Source organism: Hippocampus guttulatus, chromosome 22 (genome assembly GCF_054856545.1).
Source record: "Hippocampus guttulatus isolate MCC_2025c chromosome 22, RoL_Hgut_1.0, whole genome shotgun sequence".
Classification (NCBI taxonomy): domain Eukaryota; kingdom Metazoa; phylum Chordata; class Actinopteri; order Syngnathiformes; family Syngnathidae; genus Hippocampus; species Hippocampus guttulatus.
The window spans coordinates 528,064-538,829 of record NC_141282.1 but is presented as its reverse complement, the minus strand read 5'-3'; the positions used below and the strand labels follow the sequence as shown (position 1 = coordinate 538,829).

Below are 10,766 nucleotides of genomic sequence, written 5' to 3'. Positions count from 1 at the left end.
AGCAGGCACAACTTAACAAAATTTCAACAGGAGTTCCTGTGCCTCAACACAATACCTCTCATTATTTGCTGTGTACTGGCAAAGTGAATAATTGTTATTTTCATGCACCCCATTATTGGTTGGTTGTGAGGAGTGTTGAATTCTATAAGTTTGGCTTGACCATACTAAATGGGCATATAGCCCTGCTCCCCGTGACCGCCGTGCATGGGACTGGACCTTGGTCTTATTAAAAAAAAAAAAGTGGACCGACAGCATTTCTAGTTGAGGACAACTGCTGTATTGTGTATGTATGTGACGTCACTGAAGGCCTTCGGTTGAAATGTACGGCCCGCCACTGTTTAAAATCCAAACCAGGAACAGGCGTGCATTATTTGGAGAGCTTTTATTTTGAAGGTGGCCATCGCCGTTACCGGAATGCAGAGTATTCACAATCGCTGACTTGATGGCTGTAAAGTCTGGCCACGAGGCGGTTAAAAGACACCTTTTACAAAATTCTCCTGAATTTTGCAGTCAACGTGGTCAAACCTCCACTCGGGGCGTCCACCATCACTTCTGTGGACTAAAACATATTTCGTTGAAATTTTGTGTTCGATTAAAGTCGTCTCGGTGTACGTTGGTGTTTCTCGGCCTAGCTTAGCTTCGCTTGCTCGCCGCTAACAGGGAGGCGCTCGTGCTCAACACATTCGAGAGAGATCGTAAGTGTAAAGTGTTGTAATTTTCGTGTGAAAATGTGCGCAAGAAGGACCGAAGAATACAAGGAGGAACTTTGTGGAGAAAAAGAGGACCACAAGGGACAACGTCAACTATTGGACGCCATTGGCAGGATGCAGCCAAGAATTGTTCACAGAGCAGGTTGGATCACACTGTTACTCTCACGTGTTTAGTACTCTTGTGATCAGCTTTCATTTACTGTCTCTCTTGTAAACACACGCAAACAACCGCAAGTGTTTGGGTGTGCGTGTGTGTACAAGGTGTGTGTGTGTGGCCGGCGCTCGCCATTTTGTTGCCCAAGCATAAATCAGGGGTCCCCAAACTTTTTCCAGTGAGGGCCACATAACTTTTCGCTTCTCTGGTCAGTTTGTAACAGAAAAAGTGTGACTGTAATTTGAATTGAATACAACTTTATTGTCAAATGTGCGTACCATACAGCACAGATGAAAGAGGATCTAAACGTAAAACATTATTTTTTCCAGAAACACCCACAAAATCTAAAAACCTTTTCTGGATTTTTCACAGAACAAAAGTCAGGAAATAAATAAATAACACTATTAATGAAATAAATACCGTATTTTTCGCACTAACAGGCGCACTGGATTATCAGGTGCACCTTCAAATAATGGCCTATTTCTCCATTGCGACACAAATAAAGGTTTTCTTATCTTATATTTTAATTCTTTTCATATATTGCACGCACTGCACTATAAGTAACAATCTACAATGCATCCACTAGATGGAGCTACAGGTACGTCTTTGTCCATCTCCGTGCCTTCTCTTCTTCCGTTTGACTCGAGAGGCGTTCATGACTGCCTCCAAAAAACATAAATTGACGATTACTTCAATGAAACTACGAAAATTGAAAATGCAGTAATGCATCAAAACAGAAAATCACAAAATAAATTCGAGAGCCTCATAGCTAAAACAGAACGTTCAGATGTCAGTAAATTTGATCTTAGTTTTACTGTTTGGTGCCGACTACAGTCTTTGTTACTGATTAGTGCCTGATTGTTAAATATATGTTAGTTGCTCCATGTAGAGCACTTTGTATGCAGAAATGGCTGTTTGAAAGTGCTCTATAAATACAGTTGAGTTGAGTTAAATTGGAGGAGACTGGACTGTCTCAAAAGTGTTTTTTTTAATTCTTTTGTTGTGTACTGTATTCACAAACGCGGACATCACAAAAAAAATTCTGTAGTGGGGCGATAGAATTTATTTTGTGATTTCCTCGCTTGATTTTCTGTTTCAATGCATTACTTTCAATTTTCGTAGTTTCATTGAAAGGAATAGTTAATTTACGTTTTTCCAAGGCGGTCATGAACGCCTCTCGAGTGGAATGGAAGAAGAGAAGGCACGGAGACAGACAGAGACGTACCTGTATTTGTTGAGACTGTGAAAACCATTAATAAAGTGTGTGTTTAAAAAAAAACACCACCGCTCTCCTTTTTTCGGAGCTGCAACAAAAACTTATTTGATAAAGCAGCAACACAGTTCACTGAACCAACAGCAAGTTATAAAATTGTAAGCATGTCTCCAGCAAGGAGCCATCTTGGGTTCGACGTATTACCGTAATGACCATACACAAAGCGCACCGGATTTTAAGGCGCTCTGTAAGATTTTAAGAAAATGGAAGACTTTTTGTTTTTTTTAAATAACCCTCCCTGGGTTCTTCACTGAAAAAAAGCCAGGAAATTAAACTACACCATTTATGAAATAATCAACTTTGCTCTCATGAAGTTTATGCATGACACCACAACCTTCATGACAGAATGCCGAGGCAATACTTTGCAGCACAGTGATTGCTGTTGAATTAGGTAGTGAATTTGAAACCCCGTTCTTCCATCTCCTGGTTCATACATCGGATTAAACCCCCCGAGATACGCCCACCGTACTCGGAGCCCCGTCAGTTGTGTTGCTGGCCAGCTTTGACCAGTCCAGGTCTAACTCTTCTATAGTTTGGTGTGCTTTGCCCAAAATATCCTGCCCCGTCGTAGTCCCTTTGAGACTTTAGAGGGCTGCCAGCTCCTCGCACATCTTAAAGTTTGTGTTAACTGCACAAATAAAAATTAGCAGTTGCGCTGTGTCCTGCACATCTGTGATCTCATCCACTGCTCATGAACATCATTAAAATACTTTCATCTTCTGTTGCAGCTGGGCTCATACATTACCCGCGATTTCTTGGATACGTCTGGTGATTATAAAGGCGTTTTTCTTCTCGGGACACACCTCCACCGCGACAGCATTCATGCATTTCTTGACAAACTCTCCATCAGTAAAAGCTTTACCGCTGCTTGCTATCAGTTGAGCAACCCGAAAGCTCGCCAAAACAGATGACTGGTTCAGCTGATCTTGGTGAACAAATATATTTTGTCTAGCTGACATTCCACTTTTTAGCTTTGACAGTTTATCTGCTCCCTTTTGGCCATGCAAGCTATCGTACTTGACTTTGTGACGGGATTCATAGTGTCTGCGCAGATTGGATTCTTTGAATACCGCCACCGGAATAAATGCTTTGTGGTGCCCCCTCATCCCAAAACAGAACTTTACATTATCCATGCATTATTCAGTTTTGCTTTATTTTAGAAAATAACTTGTCAACTTTCATTTTTCAAAAACTGTCACAAAAATAAGAGATAAATAATAATTTTAAAATCTGACATAAAACACAGAAAATGGCACCAAATACGCAAATAAATCAAAATAAATACTTAAAAAATGGCACTACTGTTAAGAAATAAATGTCACCCTACATTTAAAATTTGGGTACATGAAAATTTCAATATGCTACCTTTATAGACAAGGACTGATAGGGCACTCTATCAATATTCTGGACATAATGTGACGGCATTGCATTGGGGACCGGGGGGTAGAATAGGTCCCCTCGGGTGGTGTCCGTCCCTCATTCAGCTCGGGTCCTCTACCAGAGGCCAGGAAGCTTGAGGGTTCTGTTCAATATCCTTGCTGTTCCCAGCACTGCACATTTCTGGACTGAGATGTCCGATGTTGTTCCCGGGATCTGTTGCAACCACTCATCTAGTTTGGGGGTCACTGCCCCGAGTGCTGCGACCACCACAGGCACGACTGTCACCTTTACCTTCCAGGCTCTCTCCAGCTCCTCTCTGAGCCCTTGGTATTTCTCGAGTTTCTCGTGTTCCTTCTTTCTGATGTTTCCATCACTTGGGACCGCTACATCCACTACAACGGCTTTCCTCTGCCCTTTATCTATGATCAACCTGTGGGGGCCCGGGGGGTAGAATAGGTCCCTAGCACCCCCTTGCTGTTCGTAAGAGGCGACAAATCGGGCGAGTCGTTTGCCGCGTTTGCTGCGTGTTGCGACCCGTGGGGTGGGAGGAGCTCCTTAGCCTTGTTCGGCAATCTTCCTTCGGGAGTAAACCCAGAGGCCAAATCCGGAGTTGGAGTCCCTAAGGCGGTGCGTTGTGAAACTCTCTCAGCGTCCCGGCAACTCCTGCGACGACGTCGATGCCAAGCTGCTTGGGCCCCGCCCTTCCCTTGGACAACATCAATGGCGTGGAGAGGGGGTATCTAGCGCATGGGCAACGCCAGGTCCTCCATACACACCTGCCCAGGCTTGTGCCCTGGAGAGGACACTCGAGCGTCATCGTGTGACGACACAACACGAGGAGTGGCAGATACCAGTGATAAGTCAGTGCTTAATTGGCGTAGAGCTAGGCGCTAGGGGTCACTCCTGACAGTGGGAGGGGGCCTCGTACCCCCATTGGGTAGCTACCGCCCGCTTCAAGCCGGGCAGCCCCCGGGCAGTAAGGTGCTACCCCGCCACAGTTCACTTTCCTTACTGGGTGCGTAGGGATTAGGACCAGGAATAGTTAGAAAGGTGGCCTGTAAATCCGATGCACCAGGAAACAACAAAAGAAACACAACAAGGAGCAAGCCCATGTTAAAACTTGCAACGTGGAATGTCAGGACAATGACAAACGGTCTGACGTCAGACCTAATGGACATCAGCGATGCCCGCAAGACAGCAGTGATCAACAACGAGCTGCTGAGACTCAGCAATGACATTGCTGCACTGCAAGAAACCCGCCTCGCCGAAACTGGATCCTTCTACTGGTGTGGGAAAGCTGCAGACGAGACCAGAGAGCACGGCGTTGGTTTCGCCGTCAAGAACTCCCTGCTGAGCATGATAGAGCCTGGTGGAGAAGGGACTGAGAGGATTCTCACCTTGCGACGTCACACTACAGTCGGCACTGTCACCCTGTTCAGCATCTACGCCCCTACTCTATACTCCACGCAGGAGGCGAAAAACAAGTTTTATGACCAGCTGTTGGCAGCCATCCAGAAAGTTCCAACCACTGACCAACTTGTTCTTCTTGGGGACTTCAACGCCCGCGTTGGATCCGACCACATATCATGGCCCAGTTGCCTCGGCCCTTGGGGAGTGGGTTGCATGAACAACAATGGACAACGTCTCCTGGAACTGTGCACACTTAAAGACCTGTGCATCACCAACAGCTTCTTCCAGAGCAAACTGCAGCACAAGGTGTCGTGGCGCCACCCCCGCTCCAAGCGGTGGCACCAACTGGATCTCATCTTGACCCGCCGCAAGCAGTTAAGCAGCATTCTCACCACACGCTCCTACCACAGCGCTGACTGCGACACAGACCACTCCTTGGCCTGCTGCAAGATCCGACTCCAGCCCAAGAAGCTGCACCGAGCCAAGCCACCAAGCACGCCCCGCATCGACACAGCCAAGGCAAACCATGTGGGCATGGTGGAGGCACTCGCCCGGCACCTGAAAGATGCCCTGGAGAAGAAACCACCAGAAGGAAACACGGAACAGAGGTGGGACCTCCTCCGCAACAACATCCACGACATTGCCTATTCCATCTTCGGCAGGAGAACAAGGAAAAGCCACGACTGGTTTGAGGCAAACATGACGGAACTCAGTGCCGTAATGGAAGCGAAGCGCACAGCACTGCTGAAACATCACCAGCATCCCTCCCAGTCCACACTGCAGGCTCTCCGAGCTACCAGATGTCAAGTCCAGGCTACAGCGAACCGCTGCGCCAACAAGTACTGGATGGATCTCTGTGATGGCATCCAACGAGCCGCAAACACCGGCAACATCAGAGGCGTCTGTGACGGGATCAAGAAAGCCATAGGTCCTTCACACAGCAAGACAGCCCCCTGCAAGATGAAGACAGGCGAGACTATCACAGACAAGAGCAAGCAGATGGAGCGATGGGTAGAGCACTACTCAGACCTCTACAGCAAAGAAACCACCATCTCCGATGTCACCCTAGAGTCTGTTGAGCGCCTGCCCGTCATGGAGGAGCTAGACGAGTTACCAAGCCTTGAGGAGCTCAGCAAAGCCATCGACAGCCTGCCCGCCGGGAAAGCTCCTGGCCTTGACGGTATCCCAGCAGAGGTGATCAAGACCGGCAAAGAACCTCTGCTGCACCACCTACACAACCTACTCTGCCAGTGCTGGGAAGACGGTGAGGTACCTCAAGACATGCGTGACTGTAACATCATCACCCTCTACAAGAACAAAGGTGACCGCAGTGACTGCAACAACTACAGAGGCATCTCCTTACTGAGCATCGTGGGGAAACTCTTCGCCCAAGTCGTCCTGAACAGACTCCAGAAGCTCGCTGACAGGGTGTACCCCGAATCACAGTGTGGCTTCAGGTCGGAACGATCCACCATCGACATGATTTTCTCGCTCCGTCAGCTCCAGGAGAAATGCAGAGAGCAGAACCAGTCATTGTATGTTGCCTTCATTGACCTGACCAACTTGTGAGCCGCGACGGCCTCTTCAAAGTCCTTGACAGGATTGGTTGCCCTGGTGAGGCTGCTGAGCATCATTCGTTCCTTCCACTCCGGAATGAAGGGTGTCGTCCAGTTTGACAGCGTAACATCTTCCTCTTTCGAAGTGAAAAGCCGTGTTAAGCAGGGATGTGTACTTGCTCCGACCCTCTTCGGCATCTACTTCGCTGTCATGCTCAAGCACGCTTTCGGGAACTCCACTGACGGTGTCTACCTCCATACTCGCTCTGACGGCGGCCTCTACAACATGGCGAGGCTGAGGGCCAAGACCAAGATCCGCAAAGTCCTGATCAGAGACATGCTGTTTGCGGACGATGCTGCTGTCACTGCCCACAAGGAAGAACATCTTCATCATCTCATGGATCGTTTCTCGAGGGCATGCAGCGACTTTCAGCTAACCATCAGTCTCAAGAAGACCAACATATTGAGTCAGGACACGGAGAGCCAACCCACCACCTCCATTAACAACTACCAGCTGGATGTGGTCAAGGAGTTTACTTACCTTGGCTCCACGGTGACAGACTCGCTTGACTTGGACTCTGAACTGAACAGAAGTATCGGCCGAGCCACCACAACTCTTGCCCGGCTCACCAAACGCGTGTGGGAGAACAGCAAGCTGACGACCAAGACCAGGATGGCAGTCTACAGGGCCTGTGTTCTCAGCACCCTACTGTATGGCAGCGAGTCCTGGACCCTGTATGCACGCCAAGAAAAGAGGCTCAACACCTTCCACATGTGAAACCTCAGGCGAATCCTTGGTATCAAGTGGTCCGACTTCACCACCAACAAAAACGCCTTGGAACGTGCCAACATCCCCAGCATGTACACCCTCCTCCGTCAGCGTCGCCTTCGGTGGCTCGGCCACGTCCGCAGGATGGAGGACGGTAGGATCCCCAAAGATCTGCTCTATGGAGAACTCGCAGTTGGAAAGAGAACACAGGGCCGCCCACAGCTTCGTTTCAAAGACGTTTGCAAGAGGGACTTGAAGGCTGTTGAGTTAGATGTGAAGGGATGGGAGTCACTGGCCCAGAACCGCCCAAACTGGAAACAAGAACTGGCACGTGGTCTGTGCCGAGGGGAGGAGAAGATGAGAGCATCGGCAGAAGACAAGAGAGCCAGGAGAAAGAACAGCCAGGACAAACAAGCGCCCCCCTCCAACTATGTGTTCAGGTGCATACACTACAAGAGGGACTGTCACTCCCGGATCGGCCTCTTTAGCCATACCAGACGGTGCTCCGAGTCAGGCACAAACAGATAATCACACTGTGATTGAAATGCCAATGAATGATGAATGAATGTGACGGCAGTGAATTGGAACTGTAACGGATTTACATGGAACAGGAGAGGTGACCCGATCTCTTTTTTTCATCAATGGACCGCTACGGCTTCTTGTTTGACGTCTGATCCATTGGTGAAAGGACACTTTGTTACCTTGACAGCAGCTCTTATAATTTTTGTTCTTCTACTTTCTTCCTTTCATAACTTTGCAGCTATAAATTGGGAATTTCTCCATTGTGAGACAAATAAAGGTTATATTATCGTATGAAAGGGAAGAAATCTACTCAGCTTTAAGATCTTTTTTTTTCCCCAAATTACATTTTCACCAATAGATGTTGCTCTTGGTCTATGAACCTCTCGAAAATGTCGGCATAGTCGTTGCATATAAAACAACGTTGTCTCTGAACATTTTGCATTGCTTTTGGCGAGCTTGTATATAAAAAGTCAAACTGTCTTCTCACAAATAACCAAGGATAAATAAAATAATTAAAAGATAACCACGGTTAAAAATAATCTAAGAAAGAAAAATCCACCACAAATATGTGATGCTGGTCATGTCACATATTGAGTTGTAATCTGAACTCATCGAGCTCTCCAAGTAACCTTCATTGTAATTATAAACCATAATTCCATGGATGTTTTTGTCTTCTTGTGCCTTGCAGACATCAGTGAAGATGTTTGTCCTGAGCGGCTGGTTGCAGAGCCCTCTCACTTTAAAGAGGAAGAGGAGAGCAGAGAGGTCTTCCACTTTAGGGAGGAAGAGGATGAGCAGGCCCATTACATTAAAAAAGAGGAGGAGCCAGAGCACCCTTGCACGAAAGATGGTGTCAACACATCATCAAATGTTGATGATGATGAGGATGTAGAGTCTGATGGTGATCTGACATGTCACACTGACAACAAACCCTGGAAATGTTTGGCAAGACATGTTTGGCAAGAAGAGTGTGGCAAGACGTTTACTTGTCCGAGTCATTTGAAAAGACACACGAGAACTCACAGTGGTGAGAAACCTTTTGCCTGCTCAGTTTGTTACCAAAGATTCTCTCGGAAGGGACACTTAAATGATCACAAAAGAACACACACTGGTGAGAAACCTTTTGCCTGCTTAGTTTGTGACCAAAGATTCTCTCGGCAGGGACACTTAAATGTTCACAAAAGAATACACACTGGTGAGAAACCTTTTTCCTGCTCAGTTTGTGGCCAAAGATTCTCTCAGAAGGGACACTTAATTGATCACAAAAGAACACACACTGGTGAGAAACCTTTTTCCTGCTCAGTTTGTGGCCAAAGATTCTCTCAGAGGGGACACTTACATGATCACAAAAGAACACACACTGGTGAGAAACCTTTTGCCTGCTTAGTTTGTGACCAAAGATTCTCTCGGGAGGGACACTTAAATGAGCACAAAAGAACACACACTGGTGAGAAACCTTTTGCCTGCTCAGTTTGTTACCAAAGATTCTCTCGGAAGGGACACTTAAATGTTCACAAAAGAACACACACTGGTGAGAAACCTTTTGCTTGTTCAGATTGTGGCCAAAGATTCTCTCAGAAGAAAACCTTAAAAACACACACCGGAACACACTCTGGTGAGAAACCTCTTGCCTGCTTCGGTTGTGATAACAAATTCTCTTGTAACACTAACTTAAAAAGGCACATTCGAGCCCACACTGGTGAAAAAACATTTGCCTCTTCAGATTGTGGCCAAAGATTCTCTCAGCAGGGAAGCCTAAAAAAAGCACACGAAAATACACACTGCTGAGAAACCGTTTGCCTGTTCAGATTGTGGCCAAAGATTCTCTCGGGACGGAAGTGTAAATAATCATGAAAAAACGCACACTGGTAAGAAATATTTTTCCTGCTCAATTTGTGTCCAAAGATTCTCTCAGAAAGGACACTTAATTCAGTGCGTAAGAACGCACACTCGTGAGAAACCTTTTTCCTGTTCAGTTTGTGGCCAAAGATTCTCGTGGATGTCTCAGATTAAGAATCACAAATTTGATGATGAGATTAACAGTGATCAATGAAATTTTCACATCTTGACTGAGCAGGATTCATCAGGCTGATTGTATTTTATTTACCTTCTTACTGGGATGCTGACATTTCTTTTCCTTCAGTGCAGTGAAAAGTTTTTTTGACATTTTTGGTTGTAGTAATAAATAAGAAAATCTAGCATTGTTATCAGTGTTATAATACTTTTGAATTCTTTATTACAGTTAGTTTTTTATTTGTAACGTTTGAATGTAGTTTGTTCTCATTAGTTCTCATAGAGGTTTGGTCATTTGAATTCATTCTTATCGTTTTTGTTTTGTTTAGTTTTTTTTCAAGTTTTATCCTTTTCTGGATAGCACACCACGCATCAAGTGATGTGTTGCATTGCCTTTTATTGGATGCGATCCTGAATAAAATGGACATCTTCCATTTTGTCATGAAATGTGTGATGGAGCTATATGAATTGTTGTTTGATACTGTGTGTTGCTCGCTGGCCAATAAAGTTCTCTTTGCTTCAAAATCTTGGATCAGCAGATTCTTCTTCAAATCCCTACCTCAACATCGGTGAGATTCATGATTGGTTTCCCAGCAGTGAGATATAAAACTAGGAACCCTAAAACAGAAGGTTTTCCTGTATTTCAATGTTTACCTTCATTAGAACCCACCACCAGAGACCAACCAGCCAAACGCCAGCGAGCGTGAGGGAGCCGACAAACCCACTTGCCACGTTAGAAACACCCAAAAGCAAGCCCACTGTACACGTCACAAAATAGCATACAACTGGCTAGCAACGAGACCCGGCAAAATGCCACCCAAACAGAAGCAAGACACAAAGCAGGATGAGGACTTCCTGACCGTCACTCAAGTAAACAAATTACTCCAGCAACAAAAAGAGCTTTTTACGGCGCTCTTGTAACAACAACAGGCAAATTTCAAAGGATTTGTCAATATGATACTAGACTCAACAAACTCAC

The 10,766-nt window shown here is 46.0% G+C and overlaps 1 pseudogene across 1 annotated transcript; it reads left to right on the top strand.

Annotated features, from left to right (window-relative positions):
- Window positions 1-553: 553 nt before the first annotated feature.
- On the top strand, window positions 554-10,030 carry LOC147185899 (uncharacterized; annotated as a pseudogene). The gene is made up of 2 exons (XR_015099172.1): window positions 554-852; window positions 8,463-10,030. The product of XR_015099172.1 is annotated as an uncharacterized LOC147185899 (transcript).
- Window positions 10,031-10,766: the final 736 nt, after the last annotated feature.